This window comes from Macaca fascicularis, chromosome 10 (genome assembly GCF_037993035.2).
Source record: "Macaca fascicularis isolate 582-1 chromosome 10, T2T-MFA8v1.1".
NCBI lineage: Eukaryota > Metazoa > Chordata > Mammalia > Primates > Cercopithecidae > Macaca > Macaca fascicularis.
Window position 1 is genome coordinate 93610225 of NC_088384.1, and position 18294 is coordinate 93628518.

General features: G+C 46.0%; 1 long non-coding RNA gene across 2 annotated transcripts; it reads right to left on the minus strand.

Moving 5' to 3' along the window:
* Positions 1 to 1945: 1945 nt before the first annotated feature.
* On the minus strand, positions 1946 to 11429 carry LOC141407917 (uncharacterized). Of its 2 annotated transcripts, none has more exons than XR_012419345.1 (3): positions 11293 to 11429; positions 11163 to 11221; positions 1946 to 2854 (listed from the first exon to the last, which is right to left on the minus strand). It is a non-coding gene; the product is annotated as an uncharacterized lncRNA (long non-coding RNA). The 2 variants fall into 2 exon arrangements; XR_012419344.1 differs by lacking the exon at positions 1946 to 2854 and adding an exon at positions 3320 to 3533.
* Positions 11430 to 18294: the final 6865 nt, after the last annotated feature.

The following is an 18294-nucleotide window of genomic DNA, read 5'->3' on the forward strand; positions in this document are numbered from 1 at the left end:
TGGATTATGTCAAAACTGATAACTTCTAACAAAAGATTCTACAAAGAGTTAAAGGCAATGACAAGCTGGAAGAAAATATTTGTCACATATCTACAAAAGATCAATATCCAGATTACATTAGAAAACTCCACAAGCCAGTGGGATAAAGACAACCTAATGTTTAAAATGAGAAAAAATAACAGGCAGTTCAGAAAAGAGAAAATACAAATGCTCAATATACATATGAAAATCTCACAAGCAAACAGGAAAATACAAATTTTAAAAAGGATTCAATTTTTCACCCATGAGATTGGCAAATATTTAAAACAACCGCCTACAGCTGTGGGGATTATAGCCCTCTCATACCCTCTGGCTGGAAGCTTAAATGGCACAGAAATCATGGAGGACACTGGTAGTGTCTGCTAAAACTAAAACTGTGGACATCTTGAGACCCAGCATTCCATTTCTCTATCACTCCCAGAGATATCCCACCACAGAGGAACATGCAATGTGGTTTCTGCAGCACTGCTCATGATGGAGGAAACAAAAAGAAGCAATTAAATGTCCATGGAGCTTACAGAAGATAAAATGTGGTACATTCATGGGAATGAATACAATATAGCTATTAAAGGCGAAAGCTATGTGTAGCAATAGGAGTATATTGTAAAAATGTAAGACTGAGTGAAAAAAACCTGCAGCTTATAGTAAAATCCCTATAATGTGGTATGACTCATTGAAAATACATCAGGACTATGTGTTACTGTGGATGGAGACACATAAAACTGTGGAGGGGGTGGGAAATGAGGACTCCAGAGGGTGGTCAAAGGGGACTACAGTTATATTCATATTGTCCTACTTTTAAAACGGAGAATGTATGCACACTTTGCTTGTTTAATTAAAGTATAATTTGAAAAGATTCTAATTTGTTTTCAGTCAATTATGCTGCTTCTGTGTGTTTGGCTGTGCTCAAATGTTTGTGCCCAGGGAGGAAGAACATTTACTTTGTGTGTCTGTGAATCAAGCACAGTGATTAGTAAACAGGTTGAAATGGGATATGAAAAAACAAGGGCCAAACAAACAAGAGCAGAGGGCAATCTACTCACAGTTAACAGCAAAACCTATAATATACCTAGGAATGAATTCAACAAGAAATATGCCAGGCTCTAACCAGAGAAAACCATAAAACTGTCCTGAAAGATGTAAAAGATGACCTGAATTGAGAGTAGAGCAACGTGCTGTGGTAGGAAGGCTCTATATGATAAAGATGTCAGTTTTCCTTAAATTTATTCATAAACTCAGGCCAGGTACAGTGGCTCACACCTGTAATCCCAGCACTTTGGGAGGCTGAAGCAAGTGGATCACGAGGCCAGGAGTTCAAGACCAGCATGGCCAGCATGATGAAACCCTGTCTCTACTAAGAATACAAATATTAGCCAAGCATAGTGGTGCATGCCTGTAGTCCCAGCTACTTGGGAGGCTGAGGCAGGAGAATCGCTTGAACCAAGGAAGTGGAGGTTGCAATGAGCTGAGATCATGCCACTGCACTCCAGCCTGGGCAACAGCGCGAGACTCCGTCTAAAAAAAAAAAAAAAAAAGAAGAAAAAAAAAGTTATCCATAAACTCAATGTAACCCCAATAAAATTCCAGCAGAAATTTTCCCGAAACTTGAAAGGCTTATTTTAAAATTCATTGGTAGGACTAATATGCAAGAATGACCAAGGTAATTTTGCAAAAACAACAAAGAGGGTGAGATTTGTCCTGCCAGTTAGCAAAGCATATTATCAAGCTCAGGAGCAGACAAATAGATCAGTGGACCAGAAAGGACCCTATTGGGATTTAGTATTGGACAAAGGTAGCAATTTTAAATTAGTGGGGAAATGATATAGAATTCCACAAGTAGTATTGGGACAATTATTTAACCATTGTTGGGGGGATGAGGGGGAACTAAAGTTAGATCCTAAGATTCATGCATGCATATGGAATTTATTTTTTGTATGTGGTAAAAAGGCATATATACATATACACATACACACACACATATATGTAAATGATAAATGTTAGAGAAGAAATACAGGAAAAATGCATATGACCTCAATGCAGGAAAGGCTTTCTTAAATAAAATTGCAAAAAAGACATACAATTAAATAGATCGATTTGACTGTATCAAAATTTAAGATTTCTCCAAAGACACAATACAATTAAATGACAAGAATCACAATACAGAAAATATTTGCAATACACATAAAGTATACAAAATGCATAAAGAACTTCTAAAAAATCAGTAAGGAAAAGATAACATACCCTAAAAAAAAGAAATGGGCAAAAAATTTGGACAAGTAATGCAGAGAAGGAAATATAAATGGATAGGAAACACACAGACTTTAGCCATCCTGGTAATTCAGAAAAATACTAACTAAAACAAGATATTATTTTTCACCCACCAGATTGGTTAAAATGTAAAACTTGGAGATGGTCTGGAGAAATGGACACACATACTGCTGGCATGAAATTAAATCAGAAAGGCACTTTGAAGAACATTTTAGCAGTTACTATCAGAATTTAAGATGTGTAGACTCTATGACCCACCAATTCTGTTTCTAAGTATCTGCCCCAGAGAAATACTTGTACATGAGCAAAAGGGGCATATACAAGAATGCTGTTACAGGTTTGTCCTATTGAAACAAGACTGGAAGCCTTTTAATAGTCGATCAACAAGCAACAACTAAATAAATCATAGCACAATTGGTTCTGGTTGCCGGCGGCCAGCTGAAAGGGGCAGTGGAGCCAGCTGCGGCAGGTGACACGCGACACGAGGAGAGTCCCGTAAGGCTCCCTGAGCTCAGGAGCAGCACCTCCAGTGTGTACATCACCATATCTATGCAAGCAAACAAAAACAACAATAGAACACAGGACATGTTTCAATGTGCATAGGAAAACATTTTGGATCAATAGCAAATGCCTAACAGCAGCTACCTCTAAAGTGGGGAAGGGGCCTGAGGACAGGTTGGGGAGGCCAGTAGAGACTTCTTTACCTGAAATGCTCTAATTTTATTTAAAGGAAAATATATTCATGTATTACTTGTATAATTAAAATTTAATTCAAAAATTCTAATTCATTTTCAGCCAATTAGCTCTGATTTACATGTGTGCTGTGTTTTCATTTGTGTGCCCAGGGACAAAGCACATTTGCTGTGTATGTGTCTGTGAATGAAGCACAGTGATTAGTAAACTGATTAAAATTTGGAAAGCAAAATGAAAAAAGGAAAAGTTTTTCCACTCACAAAAGCAACAAAATTAATAAGGTACTCAGGAATAAACCTATTAAGAACTGTGGAAAATCTTTATGACAAAAGCAACCAACCTTTATTAAAAGGCATTAAAAACAAAACAAAACAAATACAATTCTGATTAAAAGGAGATAGACACCATGTCCATAGATGGGAAGAACTGATACTCTAAAGTTGTTAATTTCCCCTTCAATGCAATTCTTCTCAGACTTCCAACAGATATTCACAAAGTTCACAGAACTTTGACAAGCTGATGATAAAATGTACCTGAAAAAGTAAATGTGCAATGTGACCAAGACAATTTTAAAAAAGAATAAGGAGCTGGGCACGGTGGCTCATGCCTGTAATCCCAGTACCTTGGAAGGCCGAGGTGGGTGGATCACTTGAGGTCAGGAGTTCAAGACTAGCCTGGCCAATATGATGAAACCCTATGTCTACCAAAAAATACAAAAATTAGCCAGGCATGGTGGCGCGTGCCTGTAGTCCCAGCTACTCATGAGGCTGAGGCAGAAGAATCACTTGAACCCGGGGGGCGGAGGTTGCAGTGAGCAGAGACTGCACCACTGTACCCCAGCCTGGGCGGCAGAGGAAGACTCCGTCTCAAAAAGAAAAAAAGGAATAAAGGCCTTGGGGGAAGGGCGGAGTGCTCATCTTATCAGGCCATAAGATACTTTATTAAGCTTTGCTCATTAATATGTACTATTAGCTCAGAAATAGACAAACAGATCAACAGAACTGGAGTCTAGACAGGGAATTGAGAGAAAAGATGGGGTTGGAACAATAAATGCTTAGCAAACTGGATACCTATTTGGAAAAAGAGCAGATTAGAGCTCTGTGTCACACCATACATGAAAATACATCTCAGATGGGTTAAAGATTTAAACATTTCAAACAACTATAGACGTTTTAGATGCAAACACACAATGTATATACGCTGCGGTGGGGACCTGCTTTCATCAGCACAGTGTGGCAGGACACTTTAGCATCCGGTAGGGTTCCAGGCCGACCTCACCTCCCACCTTTGGAAAGGGCCAGCTGAGCATCTCCATCTGGACCTCACAGACTCCTCTCCCTCTTTCTCTCCAGCTCCACCTGGTCCTGGGAAGAGGGACTGCCATACCGAATGGACTGAGGTCTGAAGCCAGCTCCTGCAACTTGTGTTCTGTGTCAATAAGGCATCTCCCTCTCTGGCTTCCAGTTCCTCCTCTATGAGTAGGTAATGGGGTAACGCTCCATTTCTTGTGGGGAAATGTGAAGCTCGTATGAGATGATGAATGTGAGCATGGATAAATGGCATGGAGCTTACAAGGATGAGGGGAGCAGATACCTCTACTTTGTCTTGATCCACTCCCCATAATCCCTGCTACACAAGACTTAACATCCAGTTCTTCTTCCTTGCATTGTAACTTCTGGATAATTGTAGAATCTTTTTGGTCAAAAGAAGTTGGAGTGCTGACTTCTGACATTTAATTCCAAGGCAGAAAATACTGATTCGGCACCAAAGGAGCTTACTACCTGTTGCTAGGTGCTGAGAAACACACAAAATAATAAGACATAATCCCAGCCAAAAGACAGGATAAAACTGGTGCTAATTAGAACTACAGTTGGTACACGGGTCGGATAAAAGCTCCCAAAAGAACATGGAGATCAAGTTACTCTCTAAAAGGTACATAATTTAATTTTGCCCCATTCAGTCAAATACATATTATTGCCTCCAAATGAATTTATCCACCTCCACAGTTGATCCCAGCCCCTTCGGGAGCTCATCTCACTAATTGTCTCCATCCCCAATCGCTCAATTACTCAGGCTCCTTATCCTCAGAATGTTCATCTGCCAGCACTGCTCTCTCCTTTAAGATGAGAAGTCCTGGATCTTGCTTCTTCTTTCCTTAATCAACTCCCACCCAAACTGCTCTGGCAGAGATTCTCAGAGGTCCCCCAATGGCCCTTTGGGGTGCCAATCAGCAGGGCCACCATGCTGCCCAATTCCAGAGGCACCATGGAAGTTGTGCAGGTGCACACTGGAGGAGCTCAGGGATCGCCCTGGTCCTCCTGACCTCTCTGCACACACCCACTTGCTGACCACCCCATCTTTCTGCTGAGACACCTCCCAGCTCTTTCTTTTCAGTGCTCTCAGAGGATTCTTCTTCTCTTTTCTAATCTCCAAATGTTGGTGCTCCTTGGGCTTGATTTCTTTGTTGGGCCTAAAAATGCCCCAGAAGCCTGTCAACATCTGGATCCATATTTCCATTTGGGAGCCCCCCAGAGCCCTGGACTGGTCTCCGCAATTTCTCACCTTGTGCTCTGGAGCTGTGCCTTCAGCCATTTCTTCCCCATCTCCATTGGGATGTCTCAGCTGTTACCACTGGACTTGGGGTCTACCTTATAGACCTGGCCCCTTTCCAGTGCTCCTCAGCTCTGAAAATGGCATTGCCATCTCACCAGTAAGGCAAACCAGAAGCTCAGGGGTCATCCTGAATGCTGCCCTCTTCCAGTCCCTCTTCATTCCATCTAGCATCAAGACTAACCAGAATATGCAGATCGTGTCCAAATTCTGTCCACTACAACAAAGCTTCCAAACTTGCCTCCCTGTCTACCCATGCTGCTGTAATGATTTCTCCACAGAACAGCCAGAGTCTCAGGCAGATTACAGCAACATACCAGGGCAGGTCACATCCCCTGCTTCCCTCGCCCTCAGGATGTTGGCAGGAGCTCAACCCTGGTCTCCAAAGCTCTGCATAGCCAGAACCGCTTGCCTCTCTGGTCTCACCTCTCCTTCCTCCCTAGTCAGGCCCTTTGCTCAGAATGCTTTCCAATTTGCTTTGTTGTTAACTTTGTTCTCTCCTCCCTATCTTGGTTTGGAGGAACACCTCCTCAGGGAAGCCTCCCAGAGTCAGATGAGGGCAGGTCCCCTGGTCGCACACCCTTCAGTACTCAGTACCTTTCCTTCAGAGTGCCTATCAGTGTTGGAAATTGTACATTTACATATGTGATTGTCTGACTATGTCTTTCTCCCCTACTACCATGCACGCTCCATGAGAACAGGGATTCTATTTTAATTCATTCACCCAAGTATCCACAGGGCTAGGCACACTGCTGGGCTGGGCACACAATTAGGTGCTACAAGAGAATTACGTGGCATGTATCAACTTTCATATTAAACAATGGATGCTGAACACTTTGGGAGCTCAGCCTATACACCTGCTCATCTTTCCTAGCCCCAGCCTCCCAGCCCCTACCCTTCACATCTCCAAGTCTTCCTTCTGGACTCCTTAGAGGACTCTTAGTGCCAGATCCATGTCCTCTCACATCTCACCATTATTCTAGCCAAGGCCATCACTCCCTCAGCATGCTCTTAAGGCCATCAAAACTTACTAATGAAATCCAAAGGAAAAATTCTCTGTCTTATTGGAATTCTCTGCTGCATTTGACAGTGTTGATTACTTTCTCCTTGAAACTCTTCCCTACCTTGGTCGTCATGGCAACCCCCTCTCCTGGTTGTTTGTCGCATCTCTCAGGCCCTTCCTTCTCTTTCTCCTTTTTTGCCTGCCCACACCTGGCTCCTCAAATGTCACTATGACTCATGATTCTGCCCTGGGCCCTCTCCCATTTTTCTCTACACTCTCTCCCTGGTGATCTCACTTATGCTCTGGGTCCCCATTACTCTGAGTGGTGACAGCCCTGGGCTAGTGCTTCCAACTGAATCTCTTCCTGAGCCCTAGACACCAGGATCCAAGTGTCTGCTGGGTCCCACTTGGCTGTGTCTGAGTCCACTATCCTGTTGCTCAAACTGGCTCTCCATGCTGTGTTCCCCACCCCAGGGGCCTCCCCACCATCCACCTAGGACTCTACTCAAGATACATGGGGTTGGGCACGGTGGCTCATGCCTGTAACTGCAGCACTTTGGGAGGCCAAAGTGGGAAGATTGCTTGAGCCCTGGAGATGGGAGACCAGCCTGGGCAACATGGTGAGACCCTGTCCTACAAACAAACAAAACCAAGACACATGGGAATTACCTTTGGCTTGACATTCTCTCTCACTCTCACAGATAAGCACCCACTAATTATTTCTGGGTTTTATCTACCACAAGTTCTGATCTCTCTCCATCCCCACTGGTCTAGTTCAGGCCTTTCCCTCTCTTACCTGGAAGTCTCCTGCCTCTGAGCTGGCTACTTCTTCTAATGGATATCTGAGAGTTTTGGCTTTTTAGCATGACTTACTCTTCCCTGAAGCCCCTTATTACTTCTTGGGAAATTTTCCATCTTATGTGGCTGTGGTGGGACCTGGGCCGTTCTCTCACATGGAAGCCATGGATGGCCCTCCTCCAGATCCTGCCTCTTACCACCCAGGTCCTATCAGAGGGTGGCACAAGGCCCAAGCCCAGCCAGCTAAACCAAGCCTCTCTCTGGACTTTTGACTTCTGTCCAGATAGGGAAGAAATAGAATTCTTTGATGTCTAGGCAATACCAACAAATAGAACTACTACTGAGACCCTGAATGTCCCATTCAAGCCTGTGACCTGGGCCTCACCTACTTCATTGCTCCCTGGATGTTGTCACAAAGTCTTTTTGATACAAAGAAAAACTTCTGAATCTCCATTTCAGACACTGGATTTCAAGCAGAAAATAATTATTCTGCCCCTGCCTAGCTGGCTGCCTGTTGCTAGGTGCCGAAAGGTACAAAAAAAATGAGAAAGACATAGCCCCAGCCATGAGGCAGACGAAACCGTGCTAATTAGAGCTGGAGTCAGTACACAGAGGGCAGAGAAAAGGCCTCCCAAAGAACATGGAGATCAGGTTACTTGCTAAAATGTACATAATTTACTTTTGTCCCTTTCCACCAATACGACTAATCCCTTCACCTCTACACTTAATCCCAGAGCTCCAGGGCCCCTCTCACTGCCCAGCCCTGCTCTTCCGACTGGGCTTGCACTGCTTCCTGCTTCCTGTGTCTCCTGGAAGAATCAGGTCCTTCCTGGACCCGCTGCCTGCTCCAGCTCCCCCTCCCTCCTTTCTCAGCCAGACTCAGTTCATTCCCCCCACACCAAGAGGAGCTTCTGCCCCTTGCCCCAAAGTTGCTGTGACAAAAGTCCCCAAAGGCCAGGTCTGGGAGATGCCTGAGCCTCTGCTAACCTCTGTGCATATGGCCCACCAGTGCCCACTCTGCCCTTTTGGAAACTCTCCTCTGGGTTCTAGGAACCCCATGTTTTTGGTCTTCTCCTCTGGCCCCTCCTTCTCTGTCTCAGCAGAACTCTCTTCCTGTACCTATCCCTAAAATGTCATGAACTCGTTTCTGGCCTTGTCCTTCTTCTTTGAGTGCATCTCTGGTTCTTCATCTATCCCTGTTGAGATGCCCACACTTTCTTTGGTGAGCTCCCAACTGGCACATATACTTTCCTACTTGATGCCAGCTATGCACATTTTCCTTCCTTGCCCACCCTCGCCCTTTGCTCCTATCTCTGACTCAGACAGGCAGGAGGACTCTAGGTGATAGCCTTCTGGACTGCTCCTATCACATCTATCCTTATGTCATCTCAGTCCAGAGCCAGCTCAGAAATTGTCCCCTGGCCCAAACTGTTACTCTAGCAGCTTTCCCTGAGAGGTGGCCATGCTGCCTGCTTTCCTTACCCTTTCATTTTCCTCTGTCCCGTCTCTCACAGGAAACTGCTCTTGATGAGGGTCTAGTGGCCCCTAATGACCACATCCAGTGGGCTCTCGGTCCCTGTCTAGCTGGCCTTTTTCTTTTGTCTGTTGGTGGCTCTCTTTTGAAAGTGCTCCACATCCCCAGGTTTCCATGCCAACATAGCCTGCATGTGCTTTTTCTACGTCTGACTTCTTTTTCGCCTTTGTGGGCTCCCCTCTCTCTGCCCACCCCTTAAATGGGGGCAAGGCTCTTGTTCTTGGACCCCCTCTCTTTTCTCAGCTGGTGCGTTCTCCTAGAGCCAGTTCACCAAAGCCCATGGCTACAAGCACCAAAGTTTCAATCCAAATCTCTTGTTTAAATCTGCTGCTGGGATCTAGACCCTCTATCTAGCTTCTTGCAGGCCACCTCCTCCTGGATGCTCACCTCTGACTCAACCTGTCCAAAACTGAGCTCAACAATTTTCTCTCAGCCCCCAAATCTGCTCTTTCTCCTGGGTGTTCTTCCTTTCACCCAGTCACTCATGACAGAAAATAGGAAAGGTATCCTTTACTGTCTTTCTTTAACACCAGCAACCAACCAGTCAGCAGATTCTCCCAATTTCACCTCCTGGATCTGACCACTTCCTCCCATCCTCTTGGCCCCTACCCTTATCCCTCCTGGACCCCACCTGGACCAAGGCAATCATCTCCTCTCTGGCCCACATGCCTCCAAATTTCTCTAAGCAACCAGAGTAATCACTCCAAAAGAGAAATCCTACCATGGCACCTGCTTGCACAAAACGCTTCAGGGGCTCCCTGTTGCAACTGAACACCCAAGTCTTGAATTAGACATACTAGCACTATGTGAGCTGGTTCTGCTTTCTCCACCCCTAGCCTCTCATTTCATACTTCAGCAACCCCCAGCTGTCTATGAGTTCATCCATGATGCCTCTCACCTCTACCTCTGCCTTCTACTTGAATAACTTCTACCTATCCAGTCACCTCTTCTAGGAACCTCCTTGGATATTCCCATGAAATCTGCACCACCAACCCCAGCTGCCCATGCTCCCATGTCCCAGGCATCTCTCTGGCCTTCTCCTTCCTATGTATCATTTTAGTGTCTGTCTGTGTGTCTTTCTTAACTCTGAACTCCCAAGGGCAAGGATCATATTTATCTTTGTGTGTGTGTGTGTGTGTGTGTGTGTGTGTTATACTTTTATAGATACAGGGTGGCCTCGCTATGTGGCCGAGGCTGGTCTTGAACTTCTGAGCTCAAGCAACCCTCCTGCCTTGGCCTCCTAAAATGCTGAGATTACAAACGTGAGCCACTGTGCCTGGCCAATATTTTAAAACGTATCATCACGCCTGACACAAAGTAGAGACTCAATAAATGTTGAGTAAAGTTACAGGCCACTTACTCTCTGAAAATTTCTCTCTTCTTCCAACTTTCCAAGAAGTGTACACCAATTCACATTCCCCCCAGTAGTGTAAAACAGTGCCTATTCCATTATCCTCATCAACATTGGGTATTCTTAAATTTTTCCCCCTAATTTGTTAGGGAAAATTTATATTTCCTTGTTGTTTTTATTGTTGATCTTTGGTTATTAGTGAAGTTGAATGTTTTTTCAAAAATTTTTTTAGTCAATTCCATTTCTTTTCCTGTAAACTCAATTTAGGCGACTTACACACACCTGTTTTGCTTTTACTATTGGGTTTTGGGTGTGTTTTTTTAATACATTAAGAATCTGCAACCACTCTGCTTTTTGGTTGTGATATTACTTGACTTTGAAAATATTTAGTTTTAATGGAGTCAAATTGGTTGGCCTTTGCCTTCTTGATGTCATTTTGTTGCTTTTTAGCTTAAATGGGCTCCCCATTCAGTCACTTGTTATATATTCCCTTTCCCTCTGGTTTTTAATGGGCTCATTTTTCCTTTTGACCTTTGAAAATAATTTTCGAATTTGGGTGTGTGCTCTGAGGTGAAGTTGGAATGGACTTTTTCTCTTTTTAGTCAATCAACAGTCCATGCCTCAATTTTGGGTAACCCTTCCATTCTTGGCTCTGGCTCTGAGCTTAGCTATTCCTGGCTGATTATAGCATTTATGGTCACAGCCTTCTCAGAGCACATACCACCTGAACAGGAACTGAAAGGCTACAGGAGGGTACGATTCCAGGCACAGTGACAGTGAAAGACAGAGAGGTGTTTAAGGGATGGGAGCAGAAAGCCTTTCTGGAAGCCCTGACAGAAGAGTGTGTGGAAAGATAGATCACCTACTTTGCCAATGTGAATGGCTAAATCCAGCTGGCATCCACCTGTCCTGGAGGCTTCCAATTCTGCAAGGAAACATTATTCGGGGTCACAAGAGACAAAGTGCCCACCCCACTCCTCACCTGCGCCAACCTACCTGTAGAGACTCTGCCAGCACATTTCACCATCAGCTGAAAAATCATCTCAGCCAGCTCCTCTCAAGTTCATCTTCTGGGGACTGCAGCCATCATCACGATTCCTCCGTGCCGCAAGATGAGGACCTGACCCAGAACCTGGGGTCACCACGCCCCTTGTTCAATTACTGCTTTAGGCATGAGGGTATCTGAGGGTAATGCTAGAGCTGGAAGGGAACTGTGGAATATCTAATCCAACTACCTCATTTCACAGATGGGGAACCCAAGGCCCAGTGAGGGGAGGTGACCCGCAGCCACCCAGCAAGTGAGTGGAAAGCATCCTTGCTGGGAGAAGTCAGTGTGAGGACTTTGCCCATCGAATATTGACCATAAAAATATTTGGACCCTGGGTTCTAAAATAATTACATGATGAACTTGTATATTGTTCAGGAAAGTGGCATGGTGTGTAAAGAAGACAGTGAAGTTAGAGGAATACAGGCCTCTTTTTGCCAGTTCTTTCTGGAAGACCTGAAGTTTGTTCCCTCCTCTAAAAAATAGGGATAATCAAGAATCCAAGGCCGGGCGCGGTGGCTCAAGCCTGTAATCCCAGCACTTTGGGAGGCCGAGACGGGCGGATCACGAGGTCAGGAGATCGAGACCATCCTGGTTAACACGGTGAAACCCCGTCTCTACTAAAAAATACAAAAAACTAGCCGGGTGAGGTGGCGGGCGCCTGTAGTCCCAGCTACTCGGGAGGCTGAGGCAGGAGAATGGCGTGAACCCGGGAGGCGGAGCTTGCAGTGAGCTGAGATCCGGCCACTGCACTCCAGCCTGGGTGACAGAGTGAGACTCCGTCTCAAAAAAAAAAAAAAAAAAAAAAAAAAGAATCCAAGATGATAGAAGCAAACTCACCCAACAGACTGAGGGTAAGTCTAACAGGGTCCTGCCTTCTCAAGACCCTAAATGGGGAATATCATGAGTATGTGAGACCCCCCCCCAAAAAAAGAAAAAAACAAACAAAACCCTTGTAAACTGTACAGAACTGTGCCCATAGGAGAGTCTGGTCGTCCTAGTACTGACCACCATGTAGGTGTCAATTCTCAACACTCCAGGCAGCCCGACTTAACCAGCCAAGGGTGGATCCTGGGCTGCTTCTCTCTTTTTTTTTTTTTTTTGAGACAGGGTCTCGCTCTGTCACCGAGGCTGGAGCGCAGCAGCATGATCTCAGCTCACTGCAGCTCTGTCTCCTGGGTTTAAGCGATTCTCATGCCTCAGTCACCTGAGTAGCTGGGGTTACAGGTGCATGCCACCACGCCCAGCTAATTTTTTGTATTTTTAGTAGAGATGGGGTTTTTGCCATGTTGGTCAGGCTAGTCTCGAACTCCTGGCCTCAGGCGATCCACCCACCTTGGCTTCCCAAAGTGCTGAGATTATAGGTGTGAGCCACCACACCCAGCCCCTTCTTCTATCATCAATAGCTTAACGCTGGTATTTTTCCTCTTTGATCTAATTTCCCATTTCAGTTATTTCACCCCAACAAATATTTATTGAGCACCTCCCAGTGATGGCTTGAGGACAGATGAGGTCACCTGCTGAGTGCTAAGCCTCCCAGGTTTGGGTGGGTGGGTCGTTGCATGCTTGCTATCCAAGGCTAAGCCCCTACCTGTCCATCTAGTGCCGTCCACTCCAGGCCACTTGGGACACAGGCCATCACTTATCCCTGTTCGCTGTTGGCCTTTGTCTTCTTGATGTCATTTCATTGCTTCAGCTTGAAGGAGGTCCTCCACTCAGACACTTGTTAAACATTTTATTCCTTTCCTTCTGGTTTTTAATGAGCTTATATCTCCTATTTGGCTATTAAAAATAGCCTCTGTTCCCTGACCCCTTCCCCCTCTGAAAAGTGTTATGTCCCAGACTTCCAGTCCTATCTGAGCACCGGGAACCTCCCTGGTGCCTTTGCCCCAGCTCCCTAACCTCAGGCAGCCCTCTACCTCCTTCCCCTCATGACTATAGGGAAGACAAGGACAGTGGTGAAAGTGAGGCTCTGAAGGGCAACAGAATGGGACACAAATCCCAGCTTTGCCCCCATCTTGGGCAAGTGCCTTCATGTTTTGAGGCTCTGTATAGTGGGTAAAACCATGTCAACCCTAGGATGTTCTCTTAAGGTTTCAGGGAGGTACTGTTGACAAAATGCTCATCAGGGCCTGATCCAGAAAAGCACAGGCCAAATATTAGCTAAACCAAAAAAGAACAGTCCAAACGGGTCACGTCCACTTATCCTTCTCTTTCCCTTCATAGTTGGAAGAGGTGATCTGTTCCTCTCGTCTCCACTTCTTCCTCTTATTCTCTTCTCTTCCCATAGTGATGTGGTATCTGTCTCTATTGCTCTGCTAACCCCAAGATGGATGACAAGACCTCCTAACTGACCAACCCAACTGCCTCTTCTTGGTCGTCTTGCTGGTGTTGCTTACCACCGGGGACTTCACATTCCTTCTCAAAACCCCTCCCTCCACACCTTCTCCCTGGGCGATCTCCTGGACTCTCAAGTGAAGGACATCTCTTCTGGGAGGACAGGTGGGCTCCTCTGGCTGGGTACCTGCAGAAGCAGAGCAGGAACGCCTAGGGGTAGGGAACCAGACTGTGAAATGCTCTGCTCCATTAACAGAATGCCATCCTCTAGGGAATAGGGATGGACAAAGTTAGGCCAAGAGCCACAGAACATGACCTAAGCTAGTAAAGATGGCCAATGGTGGCCATTTGGTTGATGGGTTGAAAGAGACAAGATTGAAAGCAGAGAGACATCTGGTGCAACTCTCCTGCAAGAGTGATCTGAATTAAAAGAAGGAGATGGATATAGGAAAGATCAAGGGACCGGAGAGACGGGACTAGAGGTGCAGTGGTGTCATCACAACCAGGGATCGGGAGGCCCAATCCAATCTTACTGGTTCTGGACATCACTCATACTGCACACCCAGACTGTAAGGAGGGCACAGCTGCCAGGGCTATTAGTCACAGTAGCTGTGGTGTGTGCTATGTGCCTGTGGTCCCCAGTTCCTGTCAGTACAAAATGGAACCATATGGCATTTATAAAAATGGCTCCGAGGGTAGAAATAAGAACTGGATCCTATTTGGCCAGTAAGTAAAAACAAACAAAACCAAAAGCCAACCACCAAAAAGCAGCCCCCCAAACGGCCCACCCCATCAGTGAATAGTAGTCTAAACCCCACAGGATTGCAGCTGGAGTCTGGGGGTTGGACTGAGGACAGGTTTTTCCCTAGAATAGTCTGAGGGAATAGGACCAAAGAGCTTAAATCTTGGTGATGGGCTCACATGGGTGTGTGTGGCAGTAGGGCATGGCTGCAGGAGTTCTCAGATTGTTTACTCTAAAGAGGACACTCATGATCTAGGAGGGGAGGAGACGATGGAAGTGGGAAAATGAGCAACACAGAGGACCACCTAAGATGTGATCAGAGTTCAGGAATCAAAGGCAGCCTGCCCTAGCTGTGAACTCTTGGGCAAGTCGAGAAACCTCTCAGCAGAGCTTTGGTCAATTCTCTGTGAAACAGTGGTTCACGATCTGCACTCCTGCAAGCTCACCTGCCTGTTGGCCTATGGGGAGGAACTCATAAAAGCGGGAAAGCTGGGGAAGTCCCATATGCAGAGTTAGGGTATGGGAAAGGTAGAGGGAGGGAAGAAGAGGGAAGCCCCTTGGCTTACAAGTGACTCAGGAGTCCACCGACATCCAGATCTTACAGGGTGTCTACCACCTGGTGGGGCTACTCTTAAAACACATGTGGGCTGTTGCTACAGTGAGGATGCCAGGCTGGGCAGTCTTTTATAAGGTTCTTCTCACATATCTTTGTTCAAAATACTAGTCTTGAGGCTGAAAGATAATCTCTGTCACTTCAGAGTTGCCAAGAGATTTGGGAGGCAAACTGAGTTCCTTTCCTTCTAGGAAAGACTGGGCCACCCAATTACTTAGGGACTCTTAGCAATTGATTGAACTACCTATCCATCTAGCCACCAGGTCAGCCAACCAGCAGGTACTATGCCAGGCCTGGTCAGGTAGGTTCTGTGCTTGGTCAAGGAACAAAGACTAAGCCCCTTATCTTCAAGGGTTGTGCAGGGCCTTGATGACCAAGCCAAAGGATTGGGCCCATAAACAATATGGAATTACTGAAGGGCTTTGTCTGCCTTTCCTGCCTCATAGACACTTCCATGTCTTCTTTGGCTCTAAGTTAAGATCCTTGACAGTTCTGCACGCAAGAGATTTCAAGTTTATTTTTTAATGCAAAAGATCCTTTGATTAAACACTTGATTGTCTTAATACACTTTCTTTCAACCACTATCTCTAAGACTAAAATAACAAGGAGATAAATGTCACTGATGTTTCACAGAAGACAGCTTTGGAAATGTTAAAGACTTCTTTGTCCAGCCCCCTCCTTGACCTATAAATGGGGAAACAGAGACCTAGAGAAGAGTAAAGAGAGCAAAGCCACGTGGAAAGTGGATGGGAATCAGCCCCAGGGCCTTAGCAATTGCCTCCCTGCCCCCTCCTTGGAGGTTCACCACTACCAGTGTGGGGCAGGAGGCTGTCAGAGGGTTTGGCTTTGGAAAAGGTGTTGAGCTATCCAAGTACACGCTCCACACAAGCTGCCCAGAAAAATAGTGAGAGGCCAGAACCACCCAGATTAGTCTCTGGAGAAGAGTCATATCTGACCCTTTGGGATATTTGACAAAGCACTCTCAAACATATGCCTCCTCTGGTTCCTCATTGGGAGGAGGATGGACAGACAGGGGTTACTCTCCAAGAGAGGGAAATGCATGGAGGGTTGCTGGGCAAGCTGGTGGCTAAGTAGGGGCTCAAACTGAGAACTTTGGTCTCCCAGAAAGCAAGCTACACCTTGGTGTTTTCCTTTTTAGGATACTGCCTTTGCAGAGAAGGTAAAAAATAATTGACTTCACACAGAGGTACTGAGATATGGTCTCCCAAATAATCTCTACCTAACACCACTAAAGCCCTAATGACATGGTATTATCTACCCACAAGAATGACTCTGTCCTCCCTCCTGCTGATCTGAGCTCCTCAAGGAGGGCATAGTCATTCTGCGCCAGCTTCTCAGAGCTTGGAAAAGAGCCTGGCAAATGCTCCTCATATGAATGAATGAGTGGGAGAGCTGGGGGATCAGATCACATCCCTAACAGGCTGGAGCTTAGTAAGGGCCAGTGGCAGGGAGCCATAAAACAGAGGAAATAACATTTATGGAGACTGTGCCTCGGGGCAGATGCTGTGGTGGTGGTGTGTTCTCTATGCGACAGGTGAGGTACAGTCACAAAGGCAGGGCATAAGGGCTGGGGCTCCCTGAAGCCTTGCATCAAGATTCTTCAGTCCTTCAAGTCTCTCTCTGCCCAGCTTTTGAGCCCCTTTTCTAGTATCCCAAAGGGAGACCAAGGGCTTCTGTCTGAAGCCTTCAGTTGCTGCTTAGCTGGGTTCTCTTTTTTACCTCCAGCCTGCCTAACAATAGAAGTTTTTCTCAACATACGTCATTCTCCCCCTGAAGCCTGGCAGATCAAACTCTATTCTTCCTGGGACTTTCAGGAAGATACTGGGGAGGGAGGGTTGTTGGGCTGAGACAGGCCAAGCTCCCCAGGCAGGACCATCTTCCATCAAGGAGAGCACTTCTTCAGTCATTCCTCTTTTCCGAACAGTGGCCCTTTCACACAATTTGGTGCACTGGGGAGTGAGCTTTGCATTGGATGCTAGGAGACAGGGTTCTGGCTCTGCCCACTGAATGGACACATGTGACAGCCCTTCTCTGGCCTCCTTTCCTGCAGCTATTCAACAGGAGTTGGCTTTCCTTTTATCATCTTTCACTGCTTCCTTTTCCCCAGCCTACCCTTTCTCCTGTGTCCCTGCCTCATTCACACTCACTCCTTATGACTACTTCTCCCCATTCCCAGTGATCTAGAGAAGCCAGTAGCCTTCTCCATGCCCTGCTACTTTCACCACTCAAATGCTGTCCTGTTTCTTGCTGACAGAATCCCATCTCAGAGGCTGTTCTGACTGGGTTACTCCCCACCTCCTATCAGATCCTTGTTTGTGATGGTTCCCAGTCGGATGGAAATGAAGAGTTCTGAGGGCTGACTTTTGAAGTCTGCCAATAGCATTTCAGCCTTAGATTCCCTTAGTATCTCCCAACAATTCGCTAGCTTTAGATAGACTGACCTCTTTATCCCAAAAAGCCTTTTTGGGTTCTGATTCTAGGGCAGCCAGATAGTGGTGGTCCTTCATTTTACTTTCATCCCAGTCTCTTTATCTGTAAGCAGAGATGCTTGATTAGATGGTAAAATAATAGTAATAACATCTCATTTATTACTTCACTGCTCAAACCTTTATATATTGTTCTTCAGGGCTCCACCTGAAAGTTAATCCTTCCAGGCCCATATTGGGTCCCCTCTTAGACCCTCTCTTGTAGCAGCTGACACAGTCCACGGCTGCGTATCGCTGGCATTATCTGCTCAATGTTGTGCCCTTTCCCATTAGCCTGGAGGGCTCCCGGATGGCAGGAATGGTCGACCCTATTGTCCCAAGGCCTATTCCTGCATGGGATTCTGCCAAATACCAGCCAAATGACTGACAATGCAGGCCCCCTTGGGAGACAAGAGGAGCCCTCATGGGCCATGCCTTGTAGGAACTCAGTCACTGCAGAAGGGGAAGTCTGCCTAACACTAGCAGTAGCACTCAACAGAAGGCTGAGTGAAATGCTCCAGTCAAGTAGCTCTCCAGGGAGAAGAAATCCAGGGAAGTTTCCTGACAGAGGAAGTACCTGGGCTCACATGGTACACTGACTAAAGCATAAAGCACATGCTATCCTGAAAGTGCACTGCCACCTACTCAGAGCCCAGCTAACATCCTCAAATGGGTCCAGGAAGATCCTAGATCTTGGGAGAAAGAACTCCCAGGATATTAGGACTAGAAAAACTGTCTGCTCCAAAGATCACATTTTACCTATCTGGAAACTGGG